At 42.5% G+C, this 16,147-nt stretch overlaps 1 protein-coding gene across 2 annotated transcripts in view; it reads left to right on the plus strand.

The window, feature by feature from the left end:
- The first annotated feature begins 717 nt into the window (after positions 1-717).
- septin7a (septin 7a) overlaps positions 718-16,147 on the plus strand; it is a 59,300-nt gene continuing 43,870 nt past the window's right edge. Inside the window, exon 1 of one of the 2 annotated variants that reach the window (XM_071499562.1) lies at positions 718-831. The gene's annotated coding sequence lies outside the window, so the exon portion shown is untranslated. The remainder of the gene's footprint in view (positions 832-16,147) is intronic. The other variant, XM_071499561.1, reaches the window with a different exon arrangement.

Below are 16,147 nucleotides of genomic sequence, written 5' to 3' on the forward strand. Positions count from 1 at the left end.
TTAATGCTGATGTTGAGTGTCTGTCCAAATCCTGTTCAGACCTTCCTGTCCCAATATTATGAAACACTCTATCCTTCCAGCTAGACAGAGTCTTGCACTGAGAGTTGTATGGGGGAAAAATTAAGAGTACAGGATTAAGATAAATATTGTATTATAGCCTAAAACGCGGCCAGGACAGCCGTGAAAGCCTCATATTAATACCTGCTCCCAGGTACTGAAATGACTGGCTGTCTGTACTTGGCATAAACAGTAAAGCCGATATGAATAATCAGTTTATGTTCTATGTCATATCCCGAATATGGTTAAAACCAGGGTAATGGATAAGAGGAACTAGTGTGCATGTAAAAATGGATAATGTTGATTGCATGACAGAAGAGTTGAAAACTTGAATAAAGTTAAATTCAAATTCAAAATAATGAAATATTGTGAGACACCTCAGGGGCGCCAGCGGACGTCTCGCCTAGGGCACTAAAATGTCCAGAGATGGCCATGTCTACTTTGGTCACTGTGTTTTAAGTTGGGTTTAGTTGGTGTTATCCTAATTAACATAATTATTAGTTTTAGTTATAACTGTATCATGTTATAACTTTACGGTCGTTAAGTTGGTAAATACAGTCAATACAAATCTCGCGATAAGACGCAGCCCGTATTCTCCAAGGAGAACGTACGCATATTGGTTTGACGTTCTCGCGTCAATCACTTGCCATTGCGTCGAATAATGTGCGTATCCCACTACGGCTACTTTACAGCGTTGGTTGCCGTGTTTGTTAGAGGGAATGTTAAGCGAAGAAAAAGTGGTGAGTGAGGCCGACGGAAACGGCGGCATAATGGGTGAGTTTCCTTAAGATTTCAAATCTCTCCTCTTCTGTCACGCGTTTAATGTCTTCTCAAGTGTGACGTTAACTTTTTGAATAGTTTGCCTTTTGAGGCGACCAGTTCTCTGTGTCAGCGAAACGAAATACAGGGAAATAAAGTGGGATCCCGCTCAGGAATAGTAATGTAGTGTTTAAAGTTAGCCTAGCCCCGACTAACTACTGTAGGTAACGACTGATGTAAAAATCTGATAGTGTATTGTCCCGTTGCTTTTTACGGCAGCATAGCTGCACACCTCATAATTGTGGTCTTCCGGTAAGCTTTGTGTGTAACCTTAATACCTATTTTATAGCTAAAGTTAACCTAGTTGACGCCGGTTGCTACCGACCACCATGCCGTATTATAGTGTAACGTTATCTAAAGATTATTGTTAACATAATGGGGATTAAAAACCATGGTTAAATGATGAAATTCTATAGCTGTGTCTGTTGCTTTGTGTTTTCAACACACGCCGAATTGTAAAGTGGATTTTAATGAGAGCTATTGCTGGTTAACATTATACTAAGACGACGTCTAGTACTAAGTTAAACGTACTAGATAGGACTCTACTGGTAGATTTATAAATTGAGTTTCGCTAGGGCATCTTTAAATAACATGTATTATTTGACGAAATCATTTTCTTATTTGGTTCATACGTTAGCTTGGCATTTCTTGGGTTTTTGTCATGAGTGAGTAGCTGCGTAGTTAAGTACGTGAGAAAGAATGAGCTACATAGGTTAGTGTTATCCTCCCAGGTGGTCAAACAGGTCAGCCCGCAATACAGCAGCAAACTTGTCAGGTCAGGAACCTAGTTTAACCGCGCAAGCGCAATGATCTTGGTCGCTGGGAGTGTGTGTGTTACTGAGTCTTCAAGCACATCTGCTATTTTGGTTCAAGTGGGTGCAGCAGCGCAAAAGGGCTAGCTGAGGTGGAATTTAAATGGGAGGGTGTGGTAATTGATAAATTCACTCTTTGTCATGACATCACTTTTGTCACCGCTTTGAAAGAGCTGTAGCAATCACAGTGACGCATGACACTTCAACAAATGGAAAGTTGCCATCCCAGGAATCGCATCACCTGAACAAACGGCACGTCACATCTGCATGGTGTGGCTTTGTTATTGCTCTAATTAATTTACAGTTTATGTTGAATTTTATTTTATGCGCTGTATAGATTTTCTTGTGCGCTGAGAATGTGTGAGCAGTGCGCGATTGCGCAAGCGCGCAGCTTAGAAGGAACATTGATTTGAATACCGTACTAAAGTATATTATTCCAGTATCTGTGCTTTACTTGAGTATTATTTTTTTATTGAAACTTGACCTTTTCTCCACTACACTTAAAGGACAAATATTATACTTTTGACTCCACTACATTTCTGTGAAGTACTCGTTACTTTAAAGTACTTGTTTCTTTCCACAGACTAATCCTAGTAACAACAGGTCAGTGAGCCAATCCTCTCTTCTGATTCTGACAGTTTGATCATTGATAGGTTGAAAGGTTGAATGCTGGGTGCAGGTGAACTGAGCTTGTTGTATGGCTGAGGGCGGTGACTGCTTTGTTGTGACATCACAGAATTACAGAAGTGCTGATGAGGGATGCCCTGATTATGATCGGTCGATTTTCATAAAAAAATACGTAATTGGTAGATTAGAATTAATGCTTCTAGTCTCCGATCACCTTAAAACATCAACTGTGGATCATGCTGTGGCTGAGAGAAGTGCTGTGTAGTGTAGTCCTGCCTCCCACCTTATTTGACAGGCCACCAAAACAAAACAAAACATGTTGGCTGTGTGGAACTTTCACAAAGTGTGTGAGACTGATATAATGTACACCATCTCAATGGCGGATTTAGATATGGGTGACATGAGCAGCCACCCAGGGTGGCATCTTGTTTTCTATTGATCATTTGCACATCATGTCAATGATATGTCACAGTTTGGGTTGGGCCGGGCGCTCTCTGTGGTTTGTGCAGGCTTCTGCTACTGAGAAGGTCTTCTCTTTCACTCTCAGAGGTGGTGGGAGATATAGAGGGGGACAGGGGGTAGTTTGACCACACGTCTCCACACTGGAGCAGGGGAGCAGAGCAGTCTATCAAATAATGCACTTCTATCTCTGTACAGTATCAGTATTTCAATTCAATTCAATTTTATTTGTATAGCGCCAAATCATAATATACATTATCTCAAGGCACTTTACAGGGTAAGGTCAAGACCTTACTTTGTCATAGAGAAAAACCCAACAGTTCCCACAAAGAGCAAGCGCTTGGCGACAGGGGGGAGGAAAAACTCCCTTTTAACAGGAAGAAACCTCCAACAGAACCGGGCTCAGGGTGGGCGGCCGTCTGCCTCGACCGGTTGGGTTTAGGAGGAGAAAAAAAAGGGGGGACACAGAGAGACACAGCCAATTACAATAACTTCAGTTTTGCCTGAATTTGAGAGTAAGAAATTACTGGTCATCCAGGTTTTTATGTCTTTAAGACACACCTGAAGCTTGGCTACCTGATTAGTCTCACCTGGCTTCATGGATAAGTACAGCTGGGTGTCATCTGCGTAACAATGGAGATATATCTGGTGCCTCCCAATAATGTTTCCTAGAGGAAGCATATATAGAGTGAAAAGTATTGGTCCTCGCACAGAACCTTGTGGAACTCCATGGCTGACTGTAGTGTTGATAGAAGAGTCATTATTAACATGAACAAGCTCTAGTCTCTGGAATAGAATCTTATGATCGATGGTGTCAAATGCAGTCCATTGTCTGAGGCTATGAGGAGATCATTGGTAACCTTAACCAGAGCTGTTTCTGTGCTGTGATGGACTCTAAAACCTGACTGAAAATCTTCAAACAAACCATTCCTGTGCAAATAATCACATAACTGGTTTGCAGCAACCTTTTCAAGGATTTTGGAAATAAAGGGGAGGTTGGATATAGGTCTATAATTGATAAAGATAAGTTAATCAGACTTGATATAGAGGTGTCGATTAAAGGAAAAACTTCTTTGAACAGCCTTGTTGGAACAGGGTCTAGAAGACAAGTCGATGGTTTAGATGAAGAAACTGTTGAAGCGAGGAAAACAGTCAAAATATAAACCAGTTACAGTGGACTCTGAGGCTGCTGAACTGGACAGTACATCTGAGTCAGCTGTGGGGAGGAGATGGTGAATTTTTTTCTCTAACAGAGACAATTTTATTTGTAAAGAAGCTCATAAAGTCATTACAACTGAGGGCTAAAGGAATAGATGGATCAACAGAGCTGTAGCTGTCTGTCAGCCTGGCTACAGTGCTGAACAGAAACCTGGGATTATTCTTGTTTTCTTCTATCAATGATGAATAATAGGATGTTCTGGCTTTACGGAGGCTTTTTTAGACGCCAATAGGCTGTCTTTCCAAGCCTTTAGAGATTCTTCCAGGTTAGTAGAACTTCACCTTCTTTCTAGCTTCCTTGAATTTTGCTTTAAAGCTCGTGTTTCTGAGTTGTACCATGGAGCTAGCCTTCTCTGACTCACTACCTTCTTCCTCAGAGGGGCCACAGTATCTAGAGTTGCACGCAGTGAGGCTACAGTACTGTCATGGCATGACATGGCAGTGGGCTAAATACTAATGGGATTCTTTCTTTAAATTTGCTAACGGTATTGTCAGACAGACACCTGCTGTAATGGATTTTTTTCCCCAAATGCTGTGCAGTCCATGACTGAAAACTCAAATGATAACAGAAAATGGTCAGATAAAAGAGGGTTTTGGGGAAATACTGTTAGATATTCAATGTCAATCCCATAAGTCAGAACCAGATCAAGGGTGTGGTTAAAAGAGTGAGTGGGTTTATTAACATGCTGAGAGAAGCCATTTGAGTCTAATAGTGAATTAAATGCAATACTCAGGCTGTCACTTTCAACATCTACATGAATGTTAAAATCACCCACTATGATGACTTTATCTGTGCTACTAACTCAGATAAAAAGTCTGAGAACTCAGATAAGAACGATATACAGTAACTAGTAGGACTGGTTTTTGTGTTTTCCAGTAGGGTGTGACAGACTAAGAATAAGGCTTTCAAATGAATTATGATTAACCTTAGGTTTAGGATTCATTAATAAATTGGAGTGAACAATGGCTGCCACCCCTCCTCCTCGGCCTGTGCTTCGAGGGATATGAACGTTAACATGAGTGGGGGGTGTTGATTCATTCAGACTAACATTTAGATGAAGGAAGAGGATGATGAAGGAAAGCCAGAAAAGTCAGGCTTTAGATGGCAGTTGTGCAATTTAAAATGTGTGTCTTGTTTGATGTGCATACATGGAGACTGATTTACAGAGGTTCCTGCTTTTAATACAATATACATAAATTGTTAATGCTGAATGCCTCAGCTTGCTGGGGAGTGATTAGTTAAAATGTTTTATTTATGTATTTAGTTTGCTTTGAAAAGCACCAAAGTGGCAGCAGATTGACATTGCTGCAGAAACAGAGACGTCTATTCTGACCGCGAAGTCTAGGATACATTCTCCACCAAAATAACAACGACTCACTTTGCACTGCCTCCTGTGGATGAACCTCCCACTTGTTTGTGCCTCTCCTCCAACTTGTGCACTGTGTGCTCTGAGCATGCTATCAAAAATACCAACCTAGATGTGCAAAGGGAATGAAGGTCAGGAAATTACCAAAATGTTGTAGTGCTGCTTGTGCTAGTCACTGCACTGCTACAGCAACCAGCACCAGTGTGATGGAAAGTACATCACACTTAGATCATCTCCATCAACAACCACACAAATATTTCTTTTTCTGACATTAACATCTAACATCTTTTTTCTAACAGGTATTCAGTAATAATGATCAAATCCAATGGCAGTGGTATCTCCATCACAAAGTCACACTACACAGTTGCTGCAGTTTAGAAAAGAAGTCTTTGGCCCTGAGCTTTGGGCTACATAGTGAGTAATGCAACATCTAAGGTTATCATGGCAATATAATTGGTGGTATCATGCAGCCAGAGTCAAGTGATATATCGTCTATGCTGTTTGCATAGTGGCAGTGACATAGCACAGATGGGCAGGTCAGGCATTCGGCCAGACTGACAGTGTCAGATGGCACAGCAGTGAAATACCAAGGGGAAGACTATGATGACCGAGCTGAGTGTGCTCTCAGTTTGTTCTGGTTTGTCAGTGTAGTAGTGTTTAAGCCAGTTAGCTCTCAGGGTATAAATGCGGGACACATTTTCATCCTCTCTCCATATACTTGTACATACTACTGTAGCCTGGCCATTTCAGGCTGGCAAGTGTGCAATGACACTACAGGTCTAAATGAAACTATTGTATTCTTTACATTGATGTCAAAAAAACATGTGTACAGGGTAGTGAAGACAGTGTCATGTCTACTTTGGACTTCAAAGTGTGTATTGGAATAGTCTGTAATTTGTATCTAGTCTGGCTTCAGATCTGGTTTTACAACACAACTTCATTGTTGTTAATCCATACTTTGTGCTCAGGGCCTTACCTCTGCACTAGTTGGACCTCCTTGTAGCCCCAGATTCTTGGAGGCTCTTCACATTGTTTCCAGTAGTTTAGCAAACAGCCAAGTGCACCCTGCATTTATCTGTCTGTTACTGTCATTTTGCTTTCCTGCAGTGATTTCATTAAGAATGAAACATGTTCCACTTCTGACAATGGTATTGTAACTATTTAATGAGTACTGCTTTAAAAGAAGCCATGCCCTGCTTTGGTTAACACATCTCATTATTCCAGGAAGTCATAAAACATCTTTTTTGCTTGCATCTTACATTGACTAACATTGTCTGTGCAATGTTAATTACCACAACCAAGCTGCCTCAATTCTTGTTTCTGTTATGACAGATTAGAACCAAATAGACTCAATAGTGATATAACTGGGCTGCCTGTAACTGAAACCTGATGCACAATCTGACCCACATTCAGCAAGTTATTTTCTGAAGCAATGTATCATACATGGTTACAGTTGGCTAAGACATCGCAATTTCAGTGTATGTGACACTTCTCCTGTTGGTTATTGCACCTTACCCACAAAACATCAGAATAGCAGCAAAATTGTTTGTGATGGTTTTTATGAAATGTATGTGAAAGTACACAGTGTTGCACGACATCATTTTCAGTGCAACCAAAACTAGGCTTTTCATGGAAACATCCTGCTATTAGTGGGTTTTTTTGGTGTTGTTTTTTTGTTACGAGTGACCCTTCACGTTGGAGATGAAGTTATAGTTTCAGCCGTTTGCATATTGATTCAGACTGAATGTTTGATTGCTCTGCTGTTCGTCAGCTGTTTCCAGCACAGGAAGCCGTGGGCAGAGTGCCCAGGGATGTAAGCCAGTCGACTGATAGTCTGTCTGAAATGTGTGTGCATGTTGTTACAGTAAGGCCAGTGTGAGGAGTGAAGGATGCATCATGTTTGCAATGAGATTAACTGGTGACAACTCATATAAACACACAGGAAATAACTGTTCAGTGATACTGTACAGTTACTCCAGTGTAGGTCTGACTTTGTTAATGCATGGTACTGTAGTAATGTGTTGAAAGTCATGGACGTTCCTTAAATCGGACTCTTGTCAGATACATGATTTTTACCACAGAAACTTAGGTGAGGTGGTAAGGGTTGCACTCTAGTGGATGTGATTATACTGAATAAATGCTATGTAACCACTGTTGCTACCATTTACTTTGGTCTACATTAGTCAACTATAACTGACCACACCATCAAATGTTAGACTTCAACAGTTTGAGAGTTGACAAGCCAATTTTCATTTCCAACAGGCATTATGGACGCAGCACAAGCTATCCCAAGTTTAACAGGCTGACTTTGTAATGTTTCTTTGCAAATGCATAAATGTGAAATGATGAATAAAATGATGTTTTGCTGCCTTTTGATCTTGACTAGTTAACGATGTTGTTTGGTAGGAGAAATAGTGTAATTCACTGTGTGAAAAGGTGGAATGTTGTCCAGCGTGTTACTTGGTGCATCAGAATCAGAATCAGAATCAGAATCAGAATCAGTTTTATTGCCAAGTATGTTTTCACATACAAGGAATTTTTTCTGGTGATTGGTGCAATTGAGGATCAGGGGGATCAGCAACAGTGGGGCTCTCTAGCCTTGTTGATAAGGCTAATAGCAGATGGGAAGAAGCTATTTTTGTGGCGAGAGGTTTTGGTTCTGAAGGACCGCAGCCTGTGTCACAAAGAGTTTGTGTCCAGGGTGGGAGGAGTCAGCTACAATCTTCCTTGCAAGTCGTTGAGGCGTACAGGTCCTGGAGGGATGGAAGATTGCAGCCAATCACCTTCTCCGCAGAGTGGATGATACGCTGCAGTCTGTTATTGTCCCTCTCCATGGCAGCAGCGTACCAGATGGTGATGGAGGAGGTGAGGATGGACTCAATGATGGAGGTGTAGAAGTTCACCATCATAGTCCTTGGCAGGTTGAACTTCTTCAATTGCCTCAGGAAATACATCCTCTGCTGAGCTTTTTTGATGAGGGAGCTGATGTTCAGCTCCCATTTGAGATCCTGTGTGATGGTGGTTCCCAAGAAGTGGAAATGCTCCACGGTGGCCACGGGGGAGTCGCACAGGGTGATGGGGTTGGGTGGGGCTGGGCTCTTCCTGAAGTCCACTATCATTTCCACTGTCTTCAGAGCTCTAGGTTGTTCCGCCTGCACCAGGTCACCAGACGCTCAGTCTCCCACCTGTAGGCAGACTCATCACCGTCAGAGATGAGTCCAATGAGAGTGGTGTCGTCTGCAAACTTCAGGAGCTTGACAGACTGATGGCTGGAGGTGCAGGTGTTGGTGTACAGGGAGAAGAGCAGAGGAGAAAGAACGCAGCCTTGCTGATGGTCTGGGAGTCAGACACATGCTTTCCTAGCTTCACGTGCTGCCTCCTGTCAGACAGGAAGTCGGTGATCCACCTGCAGGTGGAGTCAGGCACGCTCAGCTGGGAGAGCTTGTCCTGCAGCAGAGCCGGGATGATGGTGTTGAAGGCAGAGCTGAAGTCCACAAACAGGATCCTGGCATAGGTCCCTGAGGAGTCCAGGTGCTGGAGGATGAAGTGGAGAGCCATGTTGACGGCGTCGTCTACAGACCTGTTGGCTCTGTAGGCGAACTGCAGGGGGTCCAGGAGTGGGTCAGTGATGGATTCGAGGTGGGACAGGACAAGGCGCTCAAATGATTTCATGACCACAGAGGTCAGGGCAATGGGTCTGTAGTCATTTAGTCCTGTGGGCCTTGGTTTTTTGGGGACAGGGATGATGGTGGAGGATTTGAAGCAGGCTGGCACGTGGCAGGTCTCCAGTGAGGTGTTGAAGATGTCCGTGAACACTGGAGACAGCTGATCAGCACAGTGCTTCAGGGATGATGGAGAAACAGAGTCAGGACCGGCTGCTTTGCGGGGGTTCTGCTTCTTAAAAAGCCTGTTGACATCTCTCTCCAGGATAGAGAGAGATGTTCCTTTGGTAGAGGAGGAGGAGGGGGGTTCTGATGTGGCTCTGATGTGGAGGTTAGTGTCAGGCTTGTCCCACTGTCTTTCAAAGCGGCAGTAGAACTCATTCAGATCAGTGGCCAGACGGAAGTTGTTAATGGAGTGGGGGGGTTTAGGTTTGTACTTTGTGATCTTTCTGAGCCCTTTCCAGACAGAAGCAGAGTCGTTGGCTGAGAACTGGAGCTGAAGTTTCTCAGAGTACAGACGTTTAGCTTCTCTCACCGCTTTGCTAAACCTGTACTTGGACTCTTTAAACCTGTCCCTGTCCCCGCTCCTGAAAGCTTCCTCCTTTTGCCTCCTGAGCTGACTGAGCTTAGCTGTGAACCAGGGTTTGTCATTGTTATAACTCACCCTGGTGCGTGATGGGATACAGCAGTCCTCACAGAAGCTGATGTATGACGTCACAGCCTCTGTGAACTCATCCAGACTGTTGGAAGCAGTCCTGAACACCTCCCAGTCAGTGCAGTCCAAACATGCCGCAGATCCTCTATGGCTTCACTGCTCCACTGCTTCGATGTCCTCACAACAGGTTTACACAGTTTTAGTTTCTGCCTGTATGTGGGAATCAGGTGGACCATGACATGGTCAGAGTGGCCCAGTGCAGCCCGGGGGACGGCGTGATAAGCACCACTGATTGTGGTGTAACAGTGGTCCAGAGTGTTCCCCTCTCTGGTCGGGCAATTAACAAACTGTCTGTATTTGGGCAGTTCGTGGCTGAGGTCACCTTTGTTAAAGTCACCAAGGAAAATAACTAAGGAGTCCAGGTTGGTCCGCTCCACACACAGTATCTGGTCGGCGAGCGCCCACTGTGCCTCCTGCACCTTTGCCTGTGGTGGGATGTAAACACTGACCAGGATGATTGAGGTGAACTCACGGGGGGAGTAGAAGGGTCTGCAGTTTATGATGAAAGTCTCCAGGTCAGGAGAACAGTGCTGCAGGATCACTGTCACGTCTCTGCACCAGCCACTGTTAGCATAAAAACAGATTCCTCCACCTTTCGTTTTGCCGGACAGCTCTGTGTCGCGATCCGCTCTGAAGAGTTGGAAGCCGGCCAGCTCCAGCGCAGAGTTTGGAATCGATCCACACAGCCATGTCTCCGTGAAGCACAGGACGGAAGATGAAGAAAAGTCTCTGTTCTTCTGCACCAGTAGCTGAAGTTCATCCAGTTTGTTGGGCAGTGAACACACGTTGGAGAGAAAGATACCTGGGAGCGGTGTGCGGAGTCTGCGCCGGCGGAGATGCATGCACGTTTCCCTCTCCTCCGGCGTTTCACTGCGAGAGTAACAGTCAGTGCACCTCTGACCAAAATGTCCAATAATCAGTCCTGATCCACTGGAGTTGTTTCTCTGATGTTAATGAGCTCTTCTCTGGTGAAAGAGCTCCGGAAACCAAGGCAGAAAACTGAATTTACAAAGAAAATAAGGCAAAAAAGTGCGCACCAACACACCGAGGCAGCCATCCACGGCGCCATGGCAACCTTATGCATGAGTTGACATTGTGAATTAATACATTAATACATTGTCAGATTGACATTTAATCAATCTGACAATTTTAACCATTTCTTTTTATTGACTCTCGCGTGATTTGTGCTTTCGTGATCATTTTATCTTCAAGTGCTTAAAAAGATGTATATGAATAAGAAATTTGCAAACAGTGAATATTCTATTTCCTCAATTTCTACAGGGTGGCATGTCAGTGCAGTGAGCCCAGTCCTAGATCATGTACACAGCACATGCTCATGCGCACCCTGAATAACACATGCATAGAGAGGGCCAATCACTTCAGCGGAGCCGTGTCTGCCATGTTATTATCTCACACATGCAGAGGTATTTGTTTAAAACCTGGAGTGCACCCATGGCGCACGGAAAGTTGCAGCTTGTTTTGAAGGTTATGTAACCCACTGCTCCTATGGTGGCAACATCATTCAACTATAACTACGTGATCAAATGTTAAATTACTTTATGAACAGTTTCATCATGTTGAGAATATGACGCAGCAGTCAAACACCCAGCTAAGTAATATTAGACAATGCCATACATGTAGTAGGTTGTAATTAGCATGGCATTAAGCAGCAGGTGAATGAACACAAGTAGTCTATGTTTTGAATGATTTCATTTACTTTCTTGTGTTGAGCAAATGTAGCTGTATTGGAAACATCTATTCAGAGGAAAAGCTGCAGTGCAGGCAGAGGTCAAGCTAAGCTATTAGACTAGGCCCGTGATTTTCAACCACTGTGCCACGGCACACCAATTCAATTCAGTTCAATTCAATTCAATTTTATTTGTATAGCGCCAAATCATAATATACATTATCTCAAGGCACTTTACAGGGTAAGGTCAAGACCTTACTTTGTTACAGAGAAAAACAGTTCCCACAAAGAGCAAGCGCTTGGCGACAGGGGGGGACAGGGGGGAGGAAAAACTCAGGGTGGGTGGCCGTCTGCCTCGACCGGTTGGGTTTAGGAGGAGAAAAAAAGGGGGGGAGGGGGGAGGAGAGAGGAGAAAAGAGAGAGAGAGAGACCAGGAACAGCTGTGTAGGTAATGGTGTTATCAATAATAATGACAGATAACAGTGGTTAATAGTAATGATGAGTAGTGGTGGATCTGGATCCTGCTGCTCCAGAGGCAGAGAGACCTGCAGAATGAGGACAGAGAGAGGGAGAGAGAGGAGGGAGTGTGCTGTGAGAGGTTGTCAGGTGTGCCATGGGAAATTGTCCAATTTCACTTAATTGGTCCAAAAAAATGGATTATTTAGTTGTAGCAAAGCTTTGCTGATCTACCTTTGGACAGTTTTGGTCAACTGCTGCCAAGGAGCTCCCCATTCTGGCAAACAGAGCTATTTTGACATTGTTCCCATTTTCCACAACATGTCCATGTGAGCTGAGCTTTTCAAGCATGACTGCTATAAACACTAAAAACAGAGACAGACTGTGAGCTGTTGAGGAAGAGCTTTGTGTGTGCCTTTCTTCAGTTCCTGCCAGGATATCAGCTTTGTGTTCATTTAAACAGGCCCAGGTTTCACGCTGAGTGAGTATAAACTAATTGAGAAACTAAATTATCATTATATATGCTGTATTAGGCTACAATGTGTCATTTTGTAACTTTTTTGGATGATGGTATGCCGCTGGATTTCTTTAATGTTAAAAATGTGCAGTGGCTCATAAAAGGTTGAAAAACACTGGACTAGACCAGGGGTCAGCATTAAGTTTGGCCTTGGGTCAATTTTTTCCTGATCCATTACATATGGGGTCAGAACATAATGAATTTGAAGAAACTGATAAAAATGCAACTTAAATTTACCTTATTTTGTGGCCACAGTCACATGTACACTGTGTTCCAAATTATTATGCATGTGCTGTTTTTGTTCTTTTTTTATAATAGGATTTTTTATTCTTCAACAATTATATTATAATCTCGATTTTATTAAACAAAACTACCAATGACGACGACAACAGTATTTTTTTTGTTAATAACTCAAAATAGTGTGTCAAATTATTATGCACAATAGAGTTTCAAAACACTCAATAGTTTGTAAAGAATTGAAAATGGAAACCTGTTATTTTTTTGCATTAGGAGATCATTTTTCTAAAATCAAATGCAGTTTCAGTCAAAAACATCTTTAAAGATCAAGTTACGTATTAACATAGGAGCCCTTCTTTGATATCACCTTAACCACTCTCTCATCCATTGAACTTATAAGTCCATGTATAGTTTCGGCCTGCATTTCCTTTGAAGACGCCAGAATTGCCTCCCAGAGGTGCTGTTTTGAGGTAAACTGCTGCCAACCCTCATAAAGCTTCCTGTTAAGGATGCTCAATGGGTTGAGGGTTCTCAATAGGGTTGAGGTCAGGGGATGATGTGGCCACACCATGATTTTTTTTCTCCCTTTATGCCCATAGCAGCCAAGGCCTCAATGGTATCTTTTGCAGCATGGGATGGTGCGTTGTCTTGCATGAAAATGATTTTACTTCGGAAGGCACAGTTCTTCTTTTTATACCATGGCAGGAGATGGTCAGTTAGGAACTCCACATATTTTGCAGAGGTCATTTTGACACCTTCAGGCACCCTAAAGGGATCCGCCGACTCACTCCCCATTATTCCAGGCCATCACTCCGCCACTTCCTTGCTGACGTCGCAGCCTTGTTGGGACATGGTGGCCATCCACCAACCATCCAGAACTCTATCCATCTGGACCATCCAGTGTAACATGACATTCATCAGTGAATAAAACAGTTTGAAAATGAGTCTTCATGTATTTCTGAGCCCACTTCAATCGTTTCTCCTTGTGGGCATTGGTTAAGGGTGGCCAAAATACAGCTTTATGCACAACTGCAAGCCTCTGGAGGATCCTGCACCAAGAGGTTCTTAGGATCCCAGAGCCACCAGCAGCTTCAAATACCTGTTTGCAACTCATCAGTAGCTTTTTCACAGCTGCTCTCTTAATACGATGTATTTGCCTGACAGAAACTTTCCTTGATATGACTTTATCTGAATTAACCCGTCTGCGATTTGTGTGAATCACACACAAATCTTTTCACAGTAAGATGATCTCTCTTAATTTTTTGTGGAAATATCCAATTTTTTCATACCTTTTCCAAGACATTGCACTATTTCACGCTTTTCACCTGCAGAAGACTCTTTTTCTCCATATTGTATGAACCATGTGACTTACTTAATAATGTGGAACAACCTCCTTAAGCAGTTTCCCTTTAATTAGGCTCACTTGGCAAACTGATTACCAAACCTATCTGTGAGATTGATGTCCGTGATCTAAACAGACAGAAGAAACAGCACAATTGAAAACTTGCATTGAAAAACTAAAAACCAAATGTTTGTTTCACTGAAATCCTATTTGCATAATAATTTGGAACACAGTGTACACGTTTGACTGATTAATTGAACTGGTGTTATTTTTTCATATCACATCATATGTCTGCTATTTCAGAGGTCTATCAAGCAAGCGGCGGAACATCTGAACATTCTTGCACTTTTATTTTGTAAACAAAATCGTTAAGGCGGAAGGAGTATTGTAGAACCAGGTGCTGCTCCTGATGTGACACAGTTGTGTCTGTCATTCACTCTCAACATTGATAAAAGTATAATAAGCATCTTCAGGTGGGAGGAGATTCTCTATTTTGACATTAGCTACATCTTAATGTGATAAGATTATCAAAATAATCTGGCGGACCAGATATTATTGCTGGCAGGCCAGTTTTGGCCCATGGGCCACCAGTTGCCGACCACTGGACTAGGCTATGAAAACGTTGCTTTCGTTTCCAGCAGCACCGCTCCTTTAATTTATTTTAGTGTTGTTCTGTGGGATTGGCTTATGAAGTGTGTAATTGTTTTTTTTTCCTCTAGTATGTTTTCTACTTTTTTTTTAAGATGTTGAGTATGAGATGATTTTTCTTCCTGAGCCCCTTTTCCACTGGTCAGAAAACCTGCGAAGACCTGGTAGCATCGGGCTTTTGTTGGCAATGGAAAAGGGGACAATCAGCATTCATACCTGGGTCAAATGACTCTGCTGTAGATATGGCTGTGGCTCCAATTGGGATCGATGTAAATACCCTTCTCTCCTGTGACGTTGTTCAGAGCACACAGACACTGTAAATGGACCTGTCACCTGTCCAGCACTGTGCTGCTCAGTTTTCTTTATCTGACATTGTGGAGTTGCTTCTTAAGAAGTGGTTGATTTGTGAAAACGACTGGACGTTGGAAAAGTAGGTGTATTCCCTGGCTGATGGGTTTTGTAGCCACCAAGATGAATTATGTTCCTATATGATTATTTCTGTTGCATGCCAGTTTTTGGTATGGTGTCTGGTTTTTGATCTTCTGTTGGGTTAATAACTGTGTTGAAATCACCACCTATTATATACAATTATAATTGAAAACTCTGCAAATTATGTAATGAAGTTACGATAGAATGTTGGATCATCAGTTGTATGTGGCAAAGTATATTTGATGGAAATTATTCTGTTCATTGTTTGGTAATTTGATTTCTTGCAATAAACAAACATCAGCTTTTAATTTTTTGAGGTGATTGATAATTTCGGTTGTTTTAACCAGTTGGTTAATACTACTCACATTACAGCTTCCAAACCTTAGTGCCATGGTAATTGATTGGATTTGTTTATAGATTTGATGTGTGTACATTCCCAATAATATTGCTGCTCTTATACAAGGAGAGACAAGAGACCGAGGAGGGGGGAGGGAAGCAGGCAAGCAAAACAAAAGGCAGAATACACAAAGAGAGACTAACACTAAAACACAAACTACAAAAAGAAAGGAGCACTATGATATATCAGTTGGAGATGAATGGGTGTGAACTGGATGTTCTCACCCGTTCTCTTAATCTATCTACAAATGCTGGGTATATGCGTGCATTACGACACACATCTGACATACACATACACAAAAAAACAAAACAAAAAACCAATCAACCATGGTGGCCTCTGTCATCACAGAGGCTTTTAGTAGAATAGATTGCCTTGCAGGTGTGAGTTGAACCTAAATTCAATAGGACTCACGGTGTGGCGGAGGCAGCCTTTCAAACGTATCACTTTTTTGACCGTTCATTATTGCACCACCATGTGGCCAATTGGGATTATGTTTTGTGAAGCATTTACACATAATTTCTAGTTATAACGCCAGTTTGCATGTGTCTGGCTCGTTCCAGCTCACTGCAAATTGAGCAAAGGATTCAGGAGGCAGATATTATTGAATAAGCCACGCCCACTGCCATCAATTAATATGACACTTAAGATATTGGAAAGTACTTGACCCCAGAACGTACACCATATTGGGTGACTTTCTT

Source organism: Trachinotus anak, unplaced genomic scaffold (assembly GCF_046630095.1).
Source record: "Trachinotus anak isolate AG129_WGS33_773 ecotype Australia unplaced genomic scaffold, CSIRO_AGI_Tana_v1 ptg000016l, whole genome shotgun sequence".
In the NCBI taxonomy this organism is placed as follows: Eukaryota; Metazoa; Chordata; class Actinopteri; order Carangiformes; family Carangidae; genus Trachinotus; species Trachinotus anak.